Source organism: Chlamydotis macqueenii, chromosome 2 (assembly GCF_036417535.1).
Source record: "Chlamydotis macqueenii isolate bChlMac1 chromosome 2, bChlMac1.mat, whole genome shotgun sequence".
Taxonomy (NCBI): domain Eukaryota; kingdom Metazoa; phylum Chordata; class Aves; order Otidiformes; family Otididae; genus Chlamydotis; species Chlamydotis macqueenii.
The window spans coordinates 71,857,084-71,872,236 of NC_141557.1; the positions used below are offsets into that span (position 1 = coordinate 71,857,084).

General features: G+C 49.8%; 1 long non-coding RNA gene across 1 annotated transcript; it reads left to right on the plus strand.

Annotated features, from left to right (window-relative positions):
- Positions 1-1,456: 1,456 nt before the first annotated feature.
- Positions 1,457-14,135, plus strand: LOC147601694 (uncharacterized). The gene is made up of 3 exons (XR_015257803.1): positions 1,457-1,826; positions 7,383-7,571; positions 13,743-14,135. It is a non-coding gene; the product is annotated as an uncharacterized LOC147601694 (long non-coding RNA).
- The last annotated feature ends 1,018 nt before the right edge of the window (positions 14,136-15,153 follow it).

Genomic DNA, 15,153 nt, shown 5'->3' on the forward strand with positions numbered 1-15,153 from the left:
TGAGGTTGTGACTCCCCCTCGGCTAGCATACAGGATGCTGTGACCAGCTTGTTGTGTTTTCTGCCTTTCTCTGGGATTGCTGAAGTGAGTACTGCAGCGCTAACATGTGACAGATAACTTTGTGATGGACATACTGGCAGAACCAACGTGTTTCACAGAGGTTAATAAGAGTTTTGTAGCTGTTATTTATTACCAGGACAGGAACCGCCTACCTGTGTCCCTATCTCTGATTGCAGTAGCAACGCTTGTCTTGAAAACCTGCTCATCTGCTTTCCCCCTCTTTCCAGTTTCTCCAGGCCATGTTGCCCATTTAGCATTTCCCTGAGCAAGAGAGAACAGACTGGGCGTCTGCGAATGTGTGCAAACCTCAGATGACCCGAAAAAACCTGTTGGTTCCGCGCCTGCCCCCCCACCTCCCATTACTGGATCACTCAGGTGCTCTTGCTTTGAATCCCCCTCTTTGTTACCTACTGGGGCGTTTGTAGCTGGAAGTGTGTAGGGACAGGGACAGTTTGACACAAGGGCTTATGAGGAGCGGTCTGACCTGCTTACAGGCTCCACACGCTGCTGCTTTAATGCCGACAGTGATTTTTTTTAACGCGTGTTGTTGGAAGAAGGAAGTAACTGTTTGCAGTAAGCCACCTATTAATCGGGAGCTGGATTTCGGGGGCCTTTTTGCCCGTTTGTTTTCCTCTCCTAGTGACTTGCTGTACAGCCCTGAGCCTTTGTCAGCCCCGCAGGGGTCTGGCATTTGTCAGTCACTTGGAAGGTGGGAGCTGAAGCGAGAGCTTTTCCCAGTTGCCAAACGCGGTCCATATTTAGGGAGGCTTTTGGTCCCAGCCTCAGAGGAGCTGATGGCGTTCTTGCTGCTGGGCGATGCCGCTGCCAGCCTGGGGGTGAAAGAGGGGAAACAGGGATGTCCAAGTCTCTTGGCTAGATAACGCCTGGATTTCACCTCCAGTATGTGATGCAGTTGTTTTGCAGCGTGCGCATTCAAACCCTGTTGAAAACCGAAGGGGCATGGGATAAGAGGAAGAAACTTTTTGTTTCTCCTCTCCCTTCCTCTCCTCCTCTCTTCTCCTCCTCTCCCGTTCTTGTCACACTGCCATTCTCCTCCTCCTGCCCCGCTCCTCAGCTATTTGGCAGAATCGCTGCCATTGCAAATGTACGTGACTAATCTGTTACTTGAGGAACGGGGAGGCAGATTCGCAGGCACGAGTGACCCAGGCTGTCAGGAAGCTGCTGAGATTCTCTGCTGGGAAAAGTTTGGCTGTTTTCTTTTTTTTTTTCAGAGGGCTGCTCCCCTTGTTAAATGATGGGAGAGATTCTCATCCGACTATTAGAGGGGATGGATGCGGTGTCTGTTAAAGAGGTGGCCATCTTCTTCCCAGCCCCGGAGGCAGATGTGCTGCAGCAGGACGGAACGTTCCCCCCCTTTTTTTTCCCCCAGACATGTGGATGCCGTTCCCTTGCAGTGGCATGGTGCCACGAGCCACAGCGTGCTCACTTGAGGAGGGAGTGCAGAGGCTCTGGAAGGTCTGGGTGTGAGATCAGGGCAGATCCTTACTCGCTCGTCTCCTAACCAGCTCACGCAGAGGCCCGAGGCTGCAGGACCGGAATGCTCTGACCTGAATACGGCCAGGCGCCTGGTCCTCGCCTCCCTCCGCCGCTTTGCCTTGCTCTGCTTCAGCTGTGCATCCTTAAGTGATTCAGGGGCTTGGGGCCAGAGGGCTCTCTGCTTCGCCGAGCTGCTCCCGAAGAGAAGGGGTGATGTGCCAGGAGGTCTGGGAGGCGAATGTCATTTCATCACTGTTCTCCTGGGAGAGGTAGAGGGATCCAGCATGGGAACAACGGGGGTGGGGGGCAGGGGTTAACGAGGAGAAACGGGATAAATTAAAGCAGGGAAAATGTCTGCTCAGTATTGGGGAAAAACCATATGTTTTATAATAAATATTACATGTTTAAGCGCTTGCAAGCCAAGAATTATTTGCTCAAAAAATAAAATAAGAAAATTCCAGAGAATGACTAAATTATTGGACACAGTTCTTAACTAGGTACCTAGAAAATGTGTTGAATCAGGCTGTCAGTGTGAATTACTATCCCAGCTCTGGAAAATATACCCTAGGGAGCACCAGCTTTCCTGGTTTTCCACTGATCCTAATGCCAAAGTGAAATCTCCTGAGGCGAAGGCCTCGCGCATTAACTAACTTACAGTGCCATCTAGCCCCGTCTGAGACATAAGGCATTTATGAGTGGTTGCTAATTTTGTTCCTGTAACCGGGAGGCTGAGTCACTTTAGTTCGAACTCACCTCTTAGGTCATGTGCTTGTGGATGTAAGTGTATCTTGGAGTACATCCCTACGTGCACTGGGATGTATTTTTAAAGACTCGTCCGCAAGTCACAAACATAAATGCCTGACTGGGAGCCATCCCAGCTGGACAAATCCTACGTGTTTTCAGGGCCACTTGATGTGGGGAGGGCAGCTCAGTGTTGCTTAAGCCTGCTTGACGCTTCCCATGGATAAGACCTTACTTTGGATGGCTTAGAGATTTGCCAGCCTGCAACTGCTTGGGCTGGGAGCATTGGGTGCGAGGTGCTCGTAGCAGGCTATTTCTAGGAAGCATCCCTCAGAGCAGTGTTTGTGCCATTCCTGAGGGTGGGCTACGAAATGATGCCTGGCTTTGCTCATTCTGAAAAAAAAAAAAAAAAAAAAGAAGGCAAGTACAAAAGCGATAGTGCTGCTGCTACCGTTGGTCTTGCGAAACATGGTGGGGGAAGAGGGCGGTGGCTCCAGCTCCCGCTGCCCACCCTGTGCTGTGGCTGCATCTCTGCGCCCTTCACATCCCCCACTGCAGATGCATCCTCCCCTGAGAGACGGGGCCATGGGGCAAGACCTGCCAAAGGCCACGGAGTGGAGAAAGATGCCATGGGCTCCCCAGTGCGAGGGTTTGGCCCCCTGAAGTCTGGGAGAGTCCTAAAGTTGCTGTGTTGGCTTTTTGGGCATCTGCCTTTCGCCGCACGTGCTCCAGAGGGCTTCGGGGGATGCTGCCATGGGCCGTGGGTTTGGTGCAACATCATGTTTTTGAGTCTGCTAAACTGGTGTCAGCCTTTCTTTTCTGCCTTGCAAAAGACTAATGCAGGGAAGCCGCCAGACTGCCAAAGGTAGCAAAGTAACCTTTTCCTATAGAGGAAAACACCCGTTATCCTAACAGGGCTTGGATTACAGGAGTGTTGTTTTGCACTTTCTCCTTTACGTTTCTTTTTTTTTCCTTGTGTGCTGGCAGTAATGGCCGTAGCCAGACATATGCTCACGGCCTGGAATGAAGTCGACTGCAATTACATCCTCAGGGAGTCGCTCAGTGGGGGTTTTGTGAAGGCAGGATGCAGGCTTTGGTGGAGCCTGTCGTTGCTGCACATGTGCTGTTAGACCTCCGAGTGCACTCACCCTGCCTTCGGCTTTGTGGGAACGAGGAGCAGCCGGCTCAGAAATACAGCCAGTCTGGTGCACATCTGGAGGCAGTAACGTGAGGCAAAGTATACACGTCCTGTGCTCCAATGAGTACTGTTCTCTTGCATTGGCAATTTCAGCACATTGGCACCCGAACTGCTGCCTTTTAAAGGCACTCGTGCTGCATCCCCCGTGCTCCATGCCGGTCCGAACCTTCGCCAAGGGTAAAGGCACTGGGAGCTGTGGGTTGCAGGGTCAGGCCTCTTTCTTTGGTGCTTTCGCCTTACTTCCTTTATCTCCCAAAGCTGCAAGAAGCACATGCCGTGGCAACGTAATCATTTAATCCAGGCTGGTGAAACCTGTTCTCCAGATGAACAACTGACAGATCATTTGCTCCGTAGCTCTGCGTATGAATGCAATGTTTGTTGGGGCGGCTGGATGTCTGTGCCAGCTTTCCACTCTCCTTTCCAGCTAAGCCAAACAGCAGCCTGACCATCAATCTGCTTCCAGCTCCTTCCTCTGCTCCCTGCAGCCGCGTTAGCCCCCGGGGCTCTCCCTCTTCGGCCGCTTGCTGCTGTTGCGGACGTGGTAGGTGCGCAGGTACCTGCCAGGCCAAAGTGGTCCTCGGAGGAGCACAGCAGGCTTGCAGAGCTCAGGATGGGAACGTGTTTGCCTGGGAAGGCAGGTGATACCTGAAAGGGTGCAGCCAAAACTAACAAAGGTGTGTGCACAGATAGATAGGGTTTGATCTTTAGCCCCTGATACAAACCTTACTTTGGCTGGGGAGGCTTCTCTGCCAAGCCCATTCACAAGGGCGTAACAGCCTGGCAGGCTGCTGGGGATGGATGTGCCAACCATGGGTTGGAGGGGAGGCATTTGCTGTGGTCCCCCTTGCAACTGCTGTGAGTTAGCAGCGGCCGGAGAGAGGTGCATCCCCTGTTTTAGGCCTTGGAAGTCCTTGTGTCTGAGTGCCAGATGTGTCCAGAGACAGTGGTTGGTTGCACATCATCCAAATGCATGTGCTCATGAAGGTTTTCTGAGCACCCAGCACTGAAAACCTGTCCTCTCTCGAGCACCAGAGTTACTCCCCGCGAGCAGCCTGTCCTGCTCTGCTGCGGGAGGCTGCTAGCCCTTGTCTGCTGCTTCTCTGATTTCAGCTTCCATCTCTCTTCCAAATTTTGTAATGTGAGTAGCCTGGGCTGCTAAGTAACAGCTGACGATCTCATGGCCCAGCCGATGGCACGGTGGCCGCACGCTGCCAGGGAGAGGACTCTGTGTGCTCCTGGTGGCAGGCACTGCTCTGGCAAACAGTGCTAAAAACTTCCCAGGTGACTATGCTGTCACTTTTGCTGGCTTTTGCTGCTGTCTTCTTTCTTTTAGGCTTAAGACTCAAGCTCAAAGATTGTTTTGAGGCTCTTCCAGAGCCAGTTTATGCCCCTTGAATTGCTTGATCTCCTTACATTTCTTTCTGCCCTCCATGCTCTGAGGCAGCTGATTTCACTCAGATTGCAATCTAGTTTTCTTTAAAACACCTTTTTTTCAAGGAGGGCATGTGTTAAATATTTTCAGAGCCAGTACTGTGGGGCTGGCTCTGCCTCCAGAATCACTTTCCAAACCTTGTTGTCCAGAATAGCATGCTATAAAAGTCCCTTGCGCCCCCCTGCACTGGCTGGCCCAACCTCCTACCATGGCTGTACAACAGGGTTTCTTTCAGCTCAGATGATAGTGGTCTCATGCAGATGGCTGCAGAAGACCCTCTTGCAAGAGCAGCTCTCCTTCCAAGCTTGGTTAGCTTGGCATCATCTGAACTGTGTGAGGCAAGGAGCTTCGAGGCCTCTCTCCCCAACTTTATGGTAACCCTGTTTGCCCACTGTTTCGGTCTCCCGTCAACAGCTCTAGCTGATGTAGATGGTTTTTAAGGGACAAATGTTATTGCTCACAGATGATGTCAGATTAACAAGCTTGGACACCTGAAGTAACCTGGTCACCTACCAACTGGCAGCGGGTGGGAGAACAGGCACCCTTCTCCCGTGCCTTCGCCAGTGGGGCTGTCCTGGAGCAATCGCCTCTGTGGATGAACTCAGTGTTCAGTTCAGGGTTTGACCCATCAGATGGGAATCTAAAATCTGTTCCTGCTGCCATCATGCTTGCTACTGGTTTTGCTGTTTTCAGCAAAGCCTAGTAAAGGCATGGGAAACCCTCATGTATTTACTTGAATGGACTTAGGATCCATATTGTTTTACTATCCTAAGATCCATATTAGGATCTTATTTGTTGCGCATTGCAGAGTTCAGCTGCTTTTTCTTTCTTGCTCCCCCTTACACACCTCGGGTGCTTGCCTCCATGCTAGAAGAAAGCCTGCGGGGCGTTCAGGGAGTTGCAGGCCTGGGCCGTACATCACCCTGTCGCCAGAACCGAACGGGGAGAGGTCAGTACATGTGCACAGCTCAGAGCAATGCGTGCTCGGAGGGGGACGGGAAGTTTAAAAGTATCATCGGTATTTTATCTGCAGTTTAGTGTGGCTCAGGTTTGTCAGCAAGACAGCACAGTCTTGAAATGGCAAACCTGAGGTGGAGCTGGGAGAGAAATCCTAGAGCTCCTGGGTCTCTCTGTCTAGGGCTCTGGGCACAGCTTCAGTCAAAGGCTCCCCCTTCCTAAAAGCAGAGAGATGTTGCAGTGTGATCTTTGCATTTGTTATGTGAAGTCCACTTGGACCTATTTACCACCTTGACTTTGCATAATTTTTTTTGGCCAAGCATTGACTAATAAGGAAGTGAGTAAGTCTTGCTTGAAGATTTTTTTTTTCTTGCCATCCCCCGCGTCCCACCCCCAAGCTCCCCATGGCAGGTGCTAAAGAGGCGAAAGTCAGCGCTCCTGCAGAGCGAGATTAGCGGCTCACAAAACGATCTCTCTCCTCCTCCGTGTGCGCCTCAGAGTCCAGAAACTCCCAAACTCCCCCATCTCACCAGCCTCACAGCCCAGCTGTCCCGAAGCCCAAGCAGGAGGGATGGATAGCAGCAGCCTGCTCACTGCACTGCAGCCCAGGCGATGGAGAAGATAATGGGAACGATTTCTTGGTACAAGTATGAGCATGAATCCTCTGCAGAAATATGAAGTCTAGTTGCAGTGGAAAGAAAAGAAAAATAAAGCAAGTGCACACATATACACACACATGACTTCAGCCTCACGTAATGCTACGGGGTTTGGTTGTGTCTGAGTTTTTTTCTCAGCTGCTGGTCTTCGGACTCCTCCTGACACATTTCCATCGCTGGAGCAGCAGCTGGAGTGCTGAGGTGCACCACGGCGCTGCCAGCTCTCCTCGCTGCAGATCAAGCCTTGCCCTGTGATACTTGGGGATTTCCTTGGAGCCCTCGTGCCTCTCTGCCAGATGGCTGAGGTTGCTTGAGAATCCTGGCTTTCAACATAAGAAAAAGGGCGGGAGAGGGGAAATTAAGAAAAAATGTTTCTAGCACTCATGATTGTTTAGGGAAATTTAAAAATGGAAAGTGAGTGGGACCTATTGTAAAATAATAATCAAAACTGTATTCTACCTTTTTGCCCCAAGCAGGGCTGCATGAATTGCTTGGATGATGGTGGAGAAAAAACGAAGCCCTGCTCAACACTGCAGCCCTGTTGCCGTTGCAGAAGAAAGAGCAGTGAAAAGTTATTTTGCCACTTTGGATGCTAACTCATGACAGCCAGTGGCTTTAGCTATGGCGAATGACATGGTTGGTGCTTCCCACTCCTGGCTGCTCCCTTTTGCCAGAGTTTACTGCCGTGGTGGTGGTGGTGGTGATGGCCCACGGAAGGGTATGGTGGTCCATCACAGTAACTCCTAAGCCTTAGGATGTTTTGCTAAGTGAGGTGCTAGTCCAGTCTAGTCTATGGTGGAAATCTCTCTTGATTTCTTTTTTTTTTTTTTTCAAATGTTAGATCCTGCCTGCAAAGATGAAGGTTTTCCTGGCCTCACTTTTCAGTACTGCTGTTATTCTTTCCATCCTGTATCTTCATTCCTTCCACTGTGGGTACAGAGATGTGAGCTTTTAATACCTGCAGGTTTCCATCCTGTTTGTTAGCAGTGCTCTGCATGAAAAGGAACATGAGAAGCTGGAGATGCTACAGGTAAGCATCCGAGAAGAATGCCTCCTTTCCTCAGTAGGGTGGTGTGTTTTGCATGGTTAGGGTGGCGGAAACAGGACTCATGAGTGACAGGGCAAAAAATCAGCAATTACCATTTGGCAGGAGATATTTAAACTTTGTCAAGCCAGGCAAGGATCTCCATTGTGGTCTCTGACTCACAATTCAAATATGCTGGGAACATTTGAGGGGGCTGGGTCAGTTCTTTAGGCAGTGGGAAAAACAAGGCTTTAATACATCACGGCGTAGCTTTGGGTCTGTGCTCTACTGTTGTGCTTCTCTTTGAGGAAACTGGTGTGGCTGGCAGCGGGGAGAGGGAGGTGTTGTGAAACCACACGCACACACACATGTGATTCTGATCTCTCCTAACAGTCTTTCAGACTCATTTGACAGCGGTGGCCGAGCTGAACCACTTCTGACTTGGCCTCCTTAAGGTGAAGGAAGGATGAGGCTGCCCATGGTGACTGGTGACAGCAGCCTGGCTGAGGTGTGCAACGCAGAAGAGCTCATGGAGGGGCTCACCAGCCCCTTCCAGCTACTCTGTACCACTCTCTGTGGACAGAAGAGTGTCACATACTGGCCGGTTAAGCTAGGTTTGCAGTTTTAGTGTGTCATTATGGTGGCAAAAAGCAGCCAGGCTGTCCTGGTGAATCAGGATGTTGAGGGCAGGAAGGCTTGCCGGCTGCTCTGCTCTCCCCGTTCCTTGCACGGTTGCAGATAAAGCCGTGCAGCCACCCGAGGTGGGAGGGATGCACTTAAGCCCTTACTGAAGGTGCTTTCTGCTGATAGGGCGCATTCCTGCGCACGGAGGGCAAGGTAGATACAGCCAGACATCCTGTGTGGGTGAGAGCGGCTGCTGGTGGCAGGGTTGTTCCTCCGTGCTCCTCTGGCTGGAGACAACCGCCTGTTTGGGGATGCTGCCCGGCGGGCAGGTTCTGTCAGCCTGTGGCTCTGCACCTTCTGCTCCTGGCAGGGGCCAGAGGGAGAACCAGGAAAGGGTGCTGGAGAAGTGTGGCCAAAAATGAGCAAGACCAGGTGAGGAGTGGCCGTATGGCAGGCGAGCTGTTGGCTCCGTGATGAAGCCAAGCGCTCAGGATGCGAGAGGCTCGGCTCTGCTCGGTTCAGAGCCCAGCTTCCTGTGTGTTCCTCCCTGCTATGTTTCTGACCAGAAATTCCATTTTTGACCTGAAAAATCTTCCAGATGAAAATTTAATTACAAAAATGATGTATTCCCACAAGAAGCTTCAGTGTCAGCAAATAAGCATTTTTTTTTTATGGAAAACTGTTTTATTCACACACACACAAACTGGCTCCCATTGAGTCCATGCTACAGCATTAACCTGGTAAAATCTCTAGTGTTTTGTTTAATAAAACATTATTATGATTTGTAATTAGCATCCATTAGGCACACAAGTCACACAGAATTAATACTGACACTGCGGTTCTCCCATACTGGATACAGTTTGTTGGCGCTATGCCTGTGATTTGGAAAAGGTTACTGGCGGTGGAGAAGTGGGATGAACGAGACATGGGACTGCTAACTCAGAAAACAAGATTTTGCTTCCTTTTGTGCAACTGATCGTCTGCTTTCTGCGCAGCAAAGGTGCAAGCGTTTTCTTCCAGCCGATGTGATTTGTAACACGGACTTTGCAAATATTTTCCATATGCAAAGGGCTTTGCTTGCTGTTGTTATTGGTTCCATATTTACTTGGGATCTTTGCATGCAGAGGATGGCTTTTTGGCTTGGGAAGAGGAACTTCTCTGAGGCTGGACCGTTTCCCCTCGGACAACGAGTCTCTTCAGGACTGTGTGTAATGCACAGCAAGGCTGCTAGGGGCAAGGCGTTTGTCCGCGAAACAGAAAACTTTGCAAGCTTATTAATAAAGACCTAATAAAATAAAGTTGAGAAAGTCAACCTGTTTGAAAAGATATGCTGTTCTGGGAAAGAAGCGGAGATGGGGTGTGTGTTTACGTGGACAAAAGAAGTCTAAACTGTAAACTGTAACATATCTGTTAGCTCATTAATGCGTCTGATGCTGACTAATTCCAGGGGTGTTTCTGCTGCCCAGCAGCAAAAGTGCAAATAAGTGGACAGCTGTGATTTAGTGCCAAATATTTAAACATATCATGACAATTGAGGCCACCCACAGTCTTAAGTAAATACAACTTCTGGAGAGTCATTTCAGACTGGACTGCAGTGCAGAGCAGCCACTTTCCCGTGTATCTAGGCCAAATGGTCTTTGAGTATTTGGGGCCAAACTTTGCCCTCTGTTATACCCTGGGAGCCCCCATTCACTCCATGGAGTAATGCTCTATGTAGCTGAAGGCAGAGCTGACTTTTTGATGCTAATCTGACTTTTCCTAGCTCAGTAAGTACAATTTTGCATGTAAATGTGAATGTGGAACAGATCTGGACTCGATTAGCTCCTGAGTCCTTGACAAAAAGCCATAATTGTTTATCCAGATGATCTTTCTTTGTCTCTCTTTTATTTTCTCTACACTTTAAAACCAAGGTTTTAATGGGCTTGTAAAATAAATACATGAGTGTAGAATACAGTGGTATAAAAGGTGTGAGGAAAGCCCTTCCCTTCTCCTCAGCAGAAGTAAATGCTTGGTTGGTGCGCTCTCCAGAGCTTTAGGCAGGGGTGGCTGTGGATGGGATGGTAGGAGGGAGGGTATTTCCAAGCCAATGCTTAGCCTGGAGCTCCCGTTACAGATGTGAAGGATCTGCGATAAATATCTTTTTTTCCTGGTAGGCAGTGAAATCTGTGCTAGTGGCAATATCTGGGGCACAGGGTTGTTGGGGGAGGAGCAAATCAAGGGAATATGAAAAAATATTGTATTTATCAGGGTAATCTACTCTAGGAGCACAAGTACTAAAACATTTTAATCACAGTCATATGGTTATGTGTCACTGCAGGGCAGAATTAAGGCTGTTTGTATGCCTCAGTTGTGCATTGCCACACTTCAACAAGTTTGAATTTATTTTAAGCATAGCTTTAACTCTGAATTCCTGGGTTTGTAATGCCTGTTCGGGAAATAAGTGCAACCCCTCTATATTGTACTTTACTCTTAAATTAGGCTTTCCACTTTAGCTCTGTTTCTGTTGGCTTGGCAAGAGCATGGGCTGTCATATCCGGCCCTGACGGGTTTGCTTTTTAACTGGAGAAGGCGATGTAGCCAAAAAAAGGAATGCAGCAGTAAAAGCGGGGATGGGAGATGGATGGCACATGCACAAGTACTTCACAGGCTGCTGCGTGCACAGCGCGGTTATTCTTTTAACTGTCCATGCCTAGCTATCTCCTCGTGAATGTGTGGATACCCTGGGTGCAGAGGTGCTTTCATTGGGGGTAAAAGGAACCCACATAGCATTGGAGGCTGAAATCCAGTCTCACGCTGTGAAGGAGATGCCCTGATGTCAGCTCCCAGTAAGGCCACTGGAGTCAGTGGGATGATGCTTGGCTCATGTGGGGTACCTGCGAGCTCGACCTGCAGCTTTGGGGCTATGTGCTCTAGCTCTCTGTGCGCCACAATGGAGAGGCTCCACCTTGCCCAGCTGGGCACAGCTGGCCAAGCAGCATGCACAGGGATGGGGCCCAGGGATAGTCCCCTGCTAGGGAAATTACCCCACTTGCTGCCCCATAGGGGAAATGGCCTCCTGCCTCCTGTGGTGGGGAGGGCTGGGGGCTTAGCGAGGTTTCTTTGAAGAAGGCTCAAGGGAAACAGCATCGTCCCTGAAGCTGCTCTGCCTCTGCCTTGGTTTCTGCCTGCAGCCATCATCTCCTGCCCCCAGACCTGAGCCTCATCCTGCTGAGTTCTTGCTGCGCATCCACAGACGCAGTGCATACCCTCTCTCTTCTTTGCTCTCCTGTGTGCACTCCCTTCCTCTCTCCCTCATTTCCCTCCCCACCCACCCACGCCCTACCCCCTGACTAAAGCAAAACTGTCCTTTTTTTTGGCAGCTGGCCTTCCCAGGGGCCCAGGCTAACAGAAGTCTGAGCCCTGACTCTGCCTGTGCCTTGGCCAGAGCAGAGCAGCTCCTTGCCGACAGATAACATTGCCTTAAAGGAGAAGTGATTTTTTTAATTCCCCATCTATTTCTTCATTGCAGTCACCCGTTTATTTCCCAGCTCCCTTGCAGAGGGGGATACTTGTGCCAGGGACCTGCCATCACCCAGTCACCTACTGGGAGTTCCCCTCTTCCCTGCAGGCTTGTTCCTGGCTGCGGAGTTCGTCTCCAAGCCAAGCCTCCTGTAATTAGTGCAAGCCTCGCTGTTGACTTTCAGCGAGCTTTGGATAAGGCCTTTCCAGGACTTGCAGCTTTCCTCCAGCTCAGTCTTTGCACGCCAAGTGATGAGGCTTCCAGGGCTTCTCCCGTGGGACGGCTCTAGTGCGTGCATCTCACTGTCAGGAAGCTTTTTCTGCCGCTTGGCCTAAATTTTCCCCTTTTCAAATGTCATCCCAGCACTCCTACTTAGCATGCGCTTTCTGTGTTCCTCGCTCCCTCCAAGCAGGCTGATGCTTTTCCCTCTCCGCTGCCTGGGTTCTTCTGGTGCTTGCTGGCTGTCACCTGCTTTTTTCACACCCGCCTCAGCTTAGCCGGTCTGGGCACATTATCTTACAGCTCATTTTCCTTCATAAATCAAACCTTCCAGACATTTTTTCTTTTTTATTTTTTTTCTCCTTTTCCCTCCTCCCTGTGACACAGGAGTGATTTGGGGGTATCTGCGCCACAGTGTGAGACACTTTTTTTCTCCCTTTTGGGCTGACAAGGTTTTCAGCATCAAGTGCTGACATTTCTTTGTTGCTGTGAGCAGCCAGCTCTCTGGGTCACGAATGGCTGGGGACAGGTGAACACTCAACCACCATCGAGCTGCAGGTCCTGGGAGCAGCCCAGGCGGGTGCCCCTCAGCCAGTGCCGCTCTCATGCAGATTCTCCGATGTTAAATATGGGTTGAGCTCCCGCTGTCACCTTCCCCTGTGCAGAGGTGTGATCGCTCTCTCCTGTTTGTCCTTCTTTCCCTGGATTTCACAGGTCTGACGGTACTAACTCTCTGCATGGGCAACAGCCTCAAGTTTAGGGGAGGCTGGGAGGGAAGAACGGCAGGCTCTGCACACGTGAAATGATTGCATGAGCCTCCTTTCTTTGTAAAACCAGGATGAACGTGTTTCCTTCTGAGGAATACAGCAGTACCAGAATGGAAAAGAGTAAGTGACAGCTTGCTTTCCCTCCTGCATCCAACTCCTTTGCTACTGCATGGGTGTGGGTTTTGCTCAGGAGCAGGACTCGGGGTGAAAGGCTGAGCCCCCCTCCAGCTTACGCTGCCACCGGTTTTGCATTCTTGCTTTGCCGTAGCCAGAAATCAAAGGTTTTGCCATGCAAAGCGGCAAACGCGACCGTGCAGGTTGCCATGACAGCTGCAAGGAGAAACTGGGTCAGCCTTGCAGCCAGGGGAAGGGACCAGCCGTGGCTGCCCGGTGGTCACCCGTAAGCCCGCAGGAGCAAACACGTCCCAGTACTTGTTATTGAGCTGCCTGCATTGGTTCTTTACTTCCCAGGAGGAAACAAAAGAGTTGTTAACTTGGTTACCATTTTAAACTTAGTGTGGCTGAAATGGTTGGTTGTAACCCACAGCACTGCCATGGCAACAGAGATGTACATATACTTTTGAATGCGCAATGAGAACAACTTTTCTTGCCCATAAGTACTCTTCACAGGAGAAGATGTTGAGAAAGTAGAATTAGAAATGAAATACTGAGGAGACTGGAGATACCAGGCCAGCAGAGTTGAATACGGGATCATTTCAAAGTTAAAAAGAAAGCCAATGATGGATGCTGAGGTTGAGAAGATGCTTTGGCCAGTGAATTTCATTAAATAATAGTGGCCTCCATGGGCTTAAGACCAAGTTTAGAAATGCACCATTGTTTTGACATCAAAATAGGTTTTTCAAAAGACAAAACTGGGTGTTCATTGATTATTGACTCCTTTGGAGAGTGTGATCATAAGCGTTTCAGGTCATCTTGGCTCAGAGCTGTGGAACAGCTACCTTTTTTTCCAGCCATTTACTGTCCTCATCTTCTGTATCTTCCCCTCCAAGGTATTATACTGATGTGTTAATTCTGTTTTTCTCCTCCTACTTGCCACTTTCTAGACAGATGACACCAGTGTCTGGGATCCTTGGAGAACAAGAAGGATGGGTGAGGCACATCCACCAGTGCCCGCGGTGGAAACCACAGTCATCACTGTTCCTTTCCTTCGGCGTCACCCATAATGCTGTCGTCTGGTCTCTGTGCAAGGGAAGGACAGACACCAATGGCCTACCTCTTTGCAGCTCATCTCTTATCAGCAGTTCCACAACAAGAAAGTTTTAGGCTTAACTCTGGCTCTACTTTTGTATTGATATCACTGACAGGTAATAGTTTGACCTGTTTAACAGTGCAACTATACGATCTGTGGCTATTACTGTGTAAAATACGCTACATGCTTTTGTAGAGATTGGGAGATTTTTTGGGAGACTGCACGTGTGAAATATAATGGAGTGCACTGAACTGCATTTTGTACACATGCACACACACACACACACATACAAGCATGGATCTAGTTGCAAGCTCCGCACCATAAAAGTGGTGTTGATTTTAAAGATTTTGCTGATGCCTTCTGCAGCCTCTTGCCTGTCACAGAGGCAAGGAGCATCAGAGGGTTTGGCGCATTGCGTTGCATGGTTGGAGCATCACTGAGCCCGGTGTTACCTGGCCAGGGGCAGAGTTGCTCATCTGCTGCTAGCGACCTTGTGGTAGTGACATGGCCCTTAGGAAGAGGTGCCTCTGTTTCTGTCTAGATAGCAAATATTGCACTACTGGAATAGCGGGTTATCTAGGACAGTGAAATGAGGACCTTTGTTTGGGCTCACTGAGCACTGCCACCATACAGGTAGCAGTTATTTGGGATCAAACTGAGCCCTGGTCGAATTGGCTGGCACAGAGCCTTAGCTGGGTGCAGGGTCTCTCAGTGTGGGGATGGAGCCCCTCTGAGGCACCAAAACATGCAAGCCCTTCCTGCCGGCGTCCTCCCTGCCCAGTTTTTCCTTTCTGTCTTGGACATCATCTCCTCTCTGAGTTCATCTGGAAGCATTTCTTTCCAATGTTTCTAGAATCCCAGAAGGCAGCTTAATCGCTTCAGTATCCTCCTCATGCAAAGCGTACCTGGGGTGCCGGGTGGCTGAATAACCTTCTCATGCACAGAGAGCCATTAGCATTTGAATTAGTGACATGAGGATAACAGGCGATTATCCCATTTAACAGCTGTTGAGTGCTGTTAAAGGGACACCGTCAAGAAGAAGGAACAAAGCGTCATGGATTTTTCTTTTTTAGTAAGGGCTTCCCTGCCTAGTATGAATACTGACATCCTCTCGTGTTTGAAAAGTGGTGCAGCTTCCATGAGGACATCATATAATCTTTAAACCTCTTCCCTGTAGAGAGCTGGAAACCTAAATACACTCACAGCATGCCAACAGACAAGAGTGAGAAAGTGGAACTGTCCCCAAACAGAAAGGGAAGTGGTCCTGGG